The 10,102-nt window shown below is 41.3% G+C and overlaps 1 pseudogene; it reads right to left on the bottom strand.

Annotated features, from left to right (window-relative positions):
* Window positions 1-280: 280 nt before the first annotated feature.
* On the bottom strand, window positions 281-1,081 carry LOC126514850 (voltage-dependent anion-selective channel protein 2-like; annotated as a pseudogene).
* Between the last annotated feature and the right edge of the window lie 9,021 nt (window positions 1,082-10,102).

A 10,102-nucleotide genomic window follows, 5' to 3' on the forward strand; every position in this document is an offset into this window, starting at 1 on the left:
TTTTCTGCATAGTTTTTATAAATGTCTGTTTCGTTATTGCCGAGTAGCACACTTAACAGTTGAATACATTTAAATACTCTAGAGGTGGCTGCATGATTGCGGCATTGATAACTAGATAACCAGCCAATAGGGACCTGTCTACATATTTTAAATACAACTCTTGTTTAATCAACTTTTGGTTTGCTTCTAGGAGGATGTAGTTGGGGGAGCCTGCTGAACACATGGGACTATATTGAGGTCTGACTTCCGATATCCATTTCCAGAGGTTCTTTCAGCTAGATTAAGCCTCCATTTCCAAGGCAAGTCCAAATTTGTGGCCTCCAGCATTAAAGCTCTGCCGGTCTACCAGAGGAATGTAAGTTTCACAGTAAGCCTCGGAGTCAGAGTATAGCCCACTCTGGCTAGACGAGAGTTATTGACCTCCACAGCAATGGAAGCAGGAAGAGCCAATGGGATTTTAGCAGCAATGCCAAAATGAGTTCTGTTAGCACCTGATGTCCAAGCAAAGTTTACTGGTGTGAAAACCTTCACAGACTGTTTGATAAGTTCATTCTCCAAATTCTGTACCATTGTTGACATTAGTGTGTAACTGGAAGTCCCCTGTCCTGTAGCCTACTGCAGAGTCACCCCTTGTCAGCTTTGATTGGGCACTGTCACAGGTCAACTAGTACCCAGCACGCTGGTCCTCTAACCAGAGACAGCTGAACCAGGGATTGCAGGTCCAGCAAAATGAAAGACGACATCACAGCCAAGGTGCTGTGCTAGGTGCACATGTGCTAGGTGCAGAGATCACAACGCATGTCAGTCTCAAACCTTGACAAGCCTGATGTCCAGCCGCACTCTCTATCCCCAGAGTGCTAGCGATGTTCCATTTTTCTATAAAAGTCGGACAACACTCATATCATTTACCCAGGAACTTTCCCGGGTCTGTATTGGATGAACTGGCTGTTGACAGTTCCACACCACTGCATGACGTTGTTGTCATAGTCGGCTTCACCAACCCAAACCCAAATCCAAATCCCTTGTTGAGAATATCTCTGGCAGCTTTGCCAAGGTCAGCATATGATGTAGGGATGCGCATTGGCTGTGGGCAGTGCGTACACAACACTCCACCATGGTGAAGTTACACGCGTGCACGGTGTGTGTGTGTGTGTGTGTGTGTGTGTGTGTGTGTGTGTCGGGGGTAACCTGCTTGTGTCCCTCCAGGTGCTGCCGCTGAGTCAGCTCTCAGCTGAAGCCACTCACTGTCTGGAGGTTGTACATGCTGCAGACGCTGCCACTGGGAGGTCCAAACTTAATTCTTAACACTCAGATTTGAAATTATTATATTCATTAATCAATGATTCTTTTACTTCCCATCCCCATAACTTCCAGTAGCACCATCTGCCTTCTGCTTCAGTAACTTCTGTTATTAGCTATTATATGTAAGTAATCTTACAGTGATTTTTAGTGTACAGGACAGTGTATATAGATCATATACAAACACCATTACATTTCACATAAAGGACTTGACCATCTGTGAGCTTCAGTGTCTGAAGGTGAAGGTGCCCTAAAGTCATGCTCTCACAGATACTGAGGAAGGATGTTCTACCTACAAGTGGAAATGATGAAACACAGCCTTATTTTTTTTTCTTTTAGAAAATTTCATTTTCTTTTCAAGAACTGATTTCTATAATCCCAACAAACAGTGCACAAGAGTCATTTCTCTACATTTTCATCCCCTTTTCTTAATTCCTGTATCGTTTTAAAACTCTGACCATCACTAGACGCGGTGTGCTATCCCACTGTGGTTATGGTTTGCATTTCTCTGTTGAGTAGCAATGTTAAGGTCTGTCCACAGGCTTCCTAGTTGTATGGACCTCATCTTTCGAGGACACTTGTCAACTAATTAACTCAGGCTGGGTTTTGTTGTACCTTTATAGGAGTTCTTTATATAGTATGTATACTAGTCTCTTGTTAGATATTGCAAGTATTTTTTTTTTCATATTCCAGATTGCTTTTGAATTTAATGTCTGGTGTTTGGGAGGAAAAATGTTACCACATAGGCTCAGGCATCTGAGCAATTAGCATCTTGTTGAGGGTGCTGTTTGTGGGTTGTTATAGAATCTTTAAAAGGCGTGGCTTTGCTGAAGGAAGTGTGGCGCCAGGGGTAGGTTTTGAGAGTTTACAACCTCACCCAGCTAATGGCTCATTCTCTCTGCTTCATACTTGTGGTTGTTGATGTAATCTCTCAGCTCTGCCCTGGCCCCAATCACCATGCCTCTCTGCCATTGTGGATCCTCTCTCTGAAACTGTAGCCCAAATACACTTCTTCTGAAGTTATCTTTGGTCATGGTGTTTTACCACAGCAGCAGAAAGGTAGTTAATAGAGTGTAAACGTTTTGTATTTGATGTCACCTAGACTTCTGATTTCTACCCTACAAATCGTGGCCAAGACCAACACTATGAACTTTTCACTGCTTTCTTCTACAAGTTCCATAAATTTAGGTCTTGTTTTAAAATTTAACTTTTTAATTCCATTTTAAAATTGGTATAGCATGAAGGCCTAGCTCTATTTCTTTGAATTCAAATATTTAATTTTTTCCAAATTCCTTCCAATTCCAAATAGGGGAAAAGTTTGTCCCTATTTAGTAGTCTTATAACTTTTTAAAGCATTTTTGGCAATAGTAGAAGGGTATATTTTTGGATTGATTGTACCCACTGAGTTATTTAGTCATCTGTATTCCAATATAGCTCTGTTTACATGACTGCATCTGTAATAATGCAAAGTTAGAAGTTTGAGCTGTTTCCAAAGAACAAAATTGTCTGTGTAGGGTCCCTTGAGATGCCACATGAAACTTTAAATTGATTTTTATCTTCAAAGTAATATTTTGTTGTGCAGTTTGCTCTGTTTTTATTTAAATGTGCTTTGAAGATAAGTTCTCGTGTAATAAAAATATCTACTTTAAAAGAATATATTATTGTGAATAGTTTCATTATAATTAATAAGTCATGTATAGACAATCACTTCTTGTTCTTCTCCTTATGACTTCAGTGAGAATCCTTCAGTGCTATGGATTGTATATGAGGTGCTTGTTAAATATGCATATGATAATGAAAGGGAAATATATAGTTTATAAATATAATATATACATATATATATACCTAAGATATAACTTCTGATATGAGTATCAAAAAATGAAAAAAATAATTTTCTCAGTTGTTTCCCAATGCCCCATAGTCCTGCTCAGAGAGTAATCTTTTTTCTGGCCTCCTTCCAACTAGTTATGACTATTTGATATAGTCTAGCCAGTGAGGTTTGTCTTAGGGTGTCTATTGCTGTGATAAAACACCGTGACCAAAGACAGCTTGGTAAGGAAAACGTTTGTTTTATTTTGCTGCTTGTAGTCCATCATGAAGAAACATCAGGTCAGGAACTCAAGGCAGGGGCCTGGGGGCAGGAAGTGAAGCAGAGGCCATGGAAGGATGCTGCTTACTGGTTTGCTTACCCATGGCTTTCTCAGCCGCTTTCTTATAGAACCAGGACTACCACTCCAGGGGTGGCACCACCCACAATGGACCGAGTGCCTCCACATCAACTATCAAATGAGAAAATGTACTACATAAGCTGCCTTCAGGCCAGCTTTCACAGGACATTTTCTCAACCGAGAGTCTCTCTTCCCAAATGTCTCTAGCTTGTGTCTTGTTGACATAAAACTAGCCAACACAAGGACCAAGCAGAAAACTGCTAGGTGGGGCTTATGGACAGGGACTTTATGCTTTCTAAACACATACACACACAAACCCAAGTGTGCACGTTGGCCTTCTTTATGCTTCCTCCATGGCAAGCAGATGTCTGTCTGTAATTCAGTAGCTGTCTTGAAAACATCAAGCAGCAGCATGAGAACAAAGTTCTGTTTGCTAAGCACGGGCAAAAGATAGCATCAACCCGACTCCTTCTTAGCACCCTTGAGCAACTGCATCAACCTGTCAGCCTTGAAGCATCAACCTATGGACCTCTGTTTAGGCGGCTAGCAGTGGCTTTCCTGTTGTCTGCTGCCAGAGGAATTCCTGGTTAACTCTCGGACACATGCAAAATATTCTGGTGATAAGACAATGTGACCAAAGGGATGGGATTATGAAATAACACGAGGTGTTAGATAAACTGTGAATAAAGGGGATTCAGCTTGACTGGGGCCTGGAGGTAAAGCAAGAGAGAAGCAGAGCCTGAACTGCATAAGACAGAATTCAGATTTAATTTTGTAGGCAATTGTGTAGCTAGTGCATGGGAGAAGCATGGTTCTCCTGGCAAGACTATGGCACACGTGTTAGTGAAGGGCCATGGAGGAGCGAGGCGTGTTCAGGTGTGAGAAAATGTGATTCAAACCTACAGCCACATTATGAAGGGGCTAAAAATACAGTCTTTTAATATAGTTGACATGGCTTACTAACATTTCAGCATTAATATATTTGAGAAGAAATTATGATTCTGGCACATGTAAGATAAAATCAACATAAAAGACACAATTATCTAATTATCTAATGTTCTATTGGACAAAGAAAAGTCTCATCTAAATAAATGAGCATATATTGGTGATAAAACATATCCTGACTTCAAAGACAAGATTTTTTTCTTTATGGTTTTAGAATAAGTTAATACTGGGGTAGTTAATATTTATGGATACTGTCATTTGACCCAAATGACAAACATTTGTGATTAGTACTTTGTCTGGCTCATTTTACTTCATGTGCTCAAAACTTCATAAGACAGATGTGTATTTTTCTTTCCTGTTTTAGAGATGTGCCCGGGTTTTATCTGAAATGAAGACATGGTCTTGTTAATGGCAAATTTGAGGAGGAAGATTTTCAAATGTACAGAATCTGGGCTTATTTTGGGGGATATCCCTTGAAGATATCCAGTAAGAAGTGGGGCCCATCAGAATTTCAGGATGCTGAAGTAGATCCCACACCCAGTCAGCTTTCAAGAATCTACAAAAATGAGGCTCTGCATCGGGTCCTGGAAGGTTTGTTGCCATTAAAGCCGATGAGCAAAACCAGAGGATGCTGCCCTGTCAGTGCACAAACATCTTCATGCACAGCGTGTACCCAGTTCTGTTCTGTACTGCACAAAGGCCATGCCAGTCTCTGCTACTGGGACGCTTACATTCCTGTGGAAAAATACAAGCCAAGCCACGTAGACAAAAAATAAGGCAATTTCATGTGACAATAAATTCTGACTGAAAAGATGCTTGTTTTCTCTTGTGAACATACTAAATGTTCTCAAACAATACAGAGGGGGTCCTGCTCTGAGCTGTGTGTTCAGAATTCCAGTGACATGACTTTTCACCTTTCCAGAGAGGGAGAAAGCAGATTACACAGATTTAAAGTAGAGGTTAAAAAGATGAATGTGGCAGGGCAGTGGTGGTGCATGCCTTTAATCTCAGCACGTGGGAGGCAAAGTTCTGTGAGTTCGAGGCCAGCCTGGTCTTGACCCCATGCTGCCCCTTTCGGAGCCACTATTCCAGGCCCAGGAGGAGGTGCTTCTGCAGGCACTCTTAGTGAGCCCACTCTTCTCTCTGCTTCCACACTTCATTCCCTTCCGGTTCCAGACCCAGGCCGACCAAGTCCACACATCTAGTTTAGTCAGTAAGAATAAAATCCCAAATTTGTGTTTAGCAGTGATACCTGTGCTCTGCGCAGCACACGTGGCCCTGGAGAAGGTAATATGAGGTGCTCTGACGTCACAGAATACAACCTGATTAAAGAGTTCTGGATGAAGCATCCTGCTTCTAGCCAGGGTACACTTTCTGTGTAAAAACACTTTGTGTAAAATGGGGGATTTTGTGCCATTTGCTCTCAGTATTTGAGCTTCTTCCTCTAATGTACTCAGGATTTCTCTATTCTTCTGCTAGAATAAAAACACAAGCCCAAATGACTGTAGTTTAGATACAACTTTCTTGGGTCCCTTTCTCTGCTGTGTCCCAGGTTAACTGCAGGAAGGAGAAGTCTTTGGGGACAATAAGATGCTGTGAAAGTAAAAGAGGAGGTAGCATCTAATTAGGGCAAAGAGAGGACAGAGTGATCCCTGAGCTGGCCATGGCTGGACAGAACACTAATTAATGGTAAGCGACAAGATGCCTATCATATTTAAACTGAAAAATATTAAGATCTCATCACTTCTTAAACTTTTGCTTTTGGGTCCAAGGGCATTGCCAGGGAAGTTTAAATGCCCCATTCATTACTGTACTCCCCGAAGAGCTCATTGATCTCAAAAGTGCCTCCTCGCTAAGCAAAGGAAAAGAGATGTGGCTTTTGGTTGGGCATCATTCCAGAGAGCAAGCAACAGTTTTCCTTGTAGGGAAGGACTGGACCTGGGAACGGAATCCCAGGGAGCGAAAGTAGCACAGGCTGCAAAGGCTGCCTCACCATCGACTCCTTCCTTGGGAGGAGAGCAGAGGGGTAGGTCTTTTTCTTGTGCTTCATCTATGTTGGAATATTCAGGGCCTGCTGTGGTAGAGTAGCTGGGTCTAGTGGAGACATATTGCCCTGGCTGTAATTGATTGTGTTTTTATGCTGGCATCCAGGCATCTGGGTTTGGGATGATTAGAGGTCTAGATGATGATTTCTGAATTTGTTTTTGTTGAGTGGGAGTTTTTCCCCCTTGGTCTCTGTTTCCCCTCTGGGTTTTCTGAGCATGTGACGACTGTGTGGGGCCCCTTTTCCTGTCCTGCTCAGCTGGTGTGTTCACAGGGAAGGCCCGCTGGTGTTGGAGGCTGGAATAATGGGAGAAAGAAGGTTGGGGTCTGAGAGGAAAAGGGAGACCTCAGTGGGCTTCTTGCTACTGAGGTGGGTATGAACAGGAAGAAAGTTTTAAGAGCCTTAGAACCATGACATCTGCTGTCGTGTGGAGTTAAAATGCCCATTTCCCTCATCTGCCATCTTTACTTCTTTAGATGATACTATATTCTTGATTGCTTTAATTTTGGATATGGTATTTCTATTATTATATACTACCTATAAATCTTATTTCAGTTACAGAAGGCAAACATGGATCATCATGGATGTTTTATGTAAATGTATGTCAGATAAAGTAGGGAGATCTGGATCACTGTGGTTAGTGAAGTTGATGCAACCCAGGGATTTCTTCCTTTATGACTACCATTTCCCTTATGGAGAATGCTGTCCTACCTATTCATTCTCATCTCTATCAGATCCCAGACCTAAGCCTTGCCAACACCACCAGAAAAGAGTCACACCCGTGCAAGATCCTACATGGTGATGGACTGTTTAGAGCTTCATGAATGTTGTAATCTTGAGCTAGCTTTAGTCTCCTTAACAACCACTTATTGCTCACCTCTGTGTGTGGCCTAGCATCCTTGTGACTATCAAGCAGAACCTTTTAGAATGCTTTAACTTAAGAGGCTTCAAGTTTCCACCAATATCAAAGCAAAACAAACAAATAAACAAAAAAACATCAGATAGCATCTAAAATCCAAAATAAGAATTTTCTTGATTTGGTATAACCCACTTTCCTCATATTTCCAATAATGCATTTGGGGAAAAGATTCCTTAATTTTATCTTTCTTTTGTTGTTTAACTATAAAAACTTCTAAAATAATTTTTTTTCGTTAGAACACATTATTTGACATTTTGGTTGTAAGCCTAGCTTTCATTGGGCCATCTCTCCACCCCTAGGATATGTTAATTAAGAAAATTGGAATCTGTGTTCCAGAGTTATTTTCCATGCATGGCTTCTTTCCTCAGTTTCCCTATTTATTTTCACTTCATTTTAAACATGCACACACTCTGGTCTGATTGAGGTAGAATGTAAACACAGAGGAAAGGCGACATTGGGAAGAAAAGCTGCTCCTCCCCAGTACCTGTTTCATTTCTCACTAGATGCATCAAGAACAGCTGAAAGACCAGGGAGGACTGTCTACAGAAACTGCACAGGGGAGGAGAAGAGCAGGTCATTTGCAGGACACACTGTAGAATAAAATCTGCCTATGACCTCCAGCAACATTTGTTTGAGTTAAATATGCATATGTACATTTTTAATGGCGTATTTATTCTGAGTTAACTCTCTAGCCCCAGTGGAGCCTGGAGGAGTGCAAAGTTGACACCTTCTGACATTAACCAGATACCAGATACTGTGGTAGAGGGATCCAGACACCTAGACGGGAGATAACAGGTCCAGTGTAATAAACACCCACTGGGGAGAGAGGTGAGCCAGATCACTAATAATTAGCTGGCCTTCCTCAGGGTCTATAAGCCAGCAGTGTTGTGTGAGGTGTTGAAGTGTTTTTCTCAGAGGCTATCACAGTCCTCCACAGTTGTCTGCCCTCTGAACAAGGCACAACTTAAAGGTTCAAACTTCTGCTTCTGCGTATTGGTTTTGTGTCAGGCAAAGGAAGATCCACTAACCCACTTGCATGTGTTGGCGCCCCCAGTGGGGACTACTTTGGCACTGTGGTAAGTGACTGGCTGCCTAGGCTGGGGGATCCTGGATTCTGAACTTAGAAAACTCCCTAAAGGCCACCAAGTGAATTAACTTGGTGACTTACCCTTTCCCATCTCCAGCAGTTGGATTCTTAGACACTTTCACTTAACAAATTGAATCACTTTCTGTTCTGTTCTCCCTTTCCATTACAATCGCCAGGGACTTGCTGACAGAATGTTCAATTCTGGCTTCATCAAGTTTTAGCCCCTGCAGCTTCCATATTGAAGGTACCTTTCTGTGCCATTTTGTCAATCTTCTTCATAGCTCTGTCATATGAAGACCCTTTCATAGAAAGGGTGGAATAGGCTCCATTCTAACAATCTTGTGGCATTGCTTTGTTGCTTGAGTCCACGCTTTTGACCATTTCCCTAACAATATCTCAGAGAACGAATTCTGGCAAGTTTGTTTGACTATGCTTATGACTCCCTGAAATGATTTATTATGATAAGACAGTTTGGCCATTCTATGTGTTGAGTTCTAAGGTGAAATATATACTATTTTACAACTGCAGCTGTTTTGCAAATTATGAAGAAAATGTGCCTCATATCCAGGCTTTTATAGCACTACTGTGCTGTAGGAAATCTTTCAGCCACTAGTCCATCTCCATCTGACACCCCACGTGGATCCCAACTCCACACATAAACTGAGTGGACTGGTCTAAAAGGTCCAAATGGTCCAGAGCCCAGAGGGTCTCCCACCCCTGCCTGCTTAGCTTGTTTTCACTTACTAAGTGGGTTTTTTTTTTTTTTTTTTTTTGAAACTCCACCACAGCGGAGCTAAGCATGGTAACTTGGAGATTTCTCAAGCTCACGTACATTTTCGCCCCTGATGGGGAATCTTTGTAAACCAATTATCTTTAAGAGGTGGCACCACAGCTTCTTTGGAAATGTTATTGGAGGAAAGAAGCAAAAATTTTAGAATAACAGAGAAAAGCAAAAGGACTAGAGATTTCCCAAGATCAAATTCTGTGAGACGGACATTACTCTGATCCTCAGGATCAGGCTTTTTATGATGAACACATCTTGTCCCTATGTAACACAGCAGCTTTAAATGCTTGGGACAGGGCTCAGGAACTAGGAAAGATAACAGAATCATATATTAGGGTTACACGGTGTCAGAGAGAACCCTTTAGTGACTTTTTACAAAGATTAACTAAGGCTATACAAATAGAAGTAACATCCCTGAAATTCCAGAAGCTCATATTTCTGAGAAGGATATTATAAGGTACTATACACAAAGATCATCAGTCGTTCAGGCCATACAAGAACACAAAGCAACTAGTAAACCTTTAAAGGTACCAATGGCCCTTATTTATAATATAAATCAGATTACAGGTATATCAAACAATCCTACTGGTCAGACAGTTATAGAAAGATAAAATCAAATTATAAAAGATATGTTAAACAAACAGAGAGGGATGGAAATACCCCCAGAAATAGATTACATAATGCTTTATTAGCCTTAAATTTTCTTAATGCTCATAAGAAAGGAACAGCAGCAACAGAGAGACACTGTATAATAAAAAAAATCTTCTGAATTAATAGGCCGGTGTATTTTAAGGATGTGTTGACATCACAATGGAAATCAAAAGATGTGCTACGTTGGGGAAGGGGTTTCACTCTC

This window comes from Alexandromys fortis, unplaced genomic scaffold (genome assembly GCF_014885135.2).
Source record: "Alexandromys fortis isolate MF-2015 unplaced genomic scaffold, M_Fortis_MF-2015_v1.1 scaffold_150, whole genome shotgun sequence".
Classification (NCBI taxonomy): domain Eukaryota; kingdom Metazoa; phylum Chordata; class Mammalia; order Rodentia; family Cricetidae; genus Alexandromys; species Alexandromys fortis.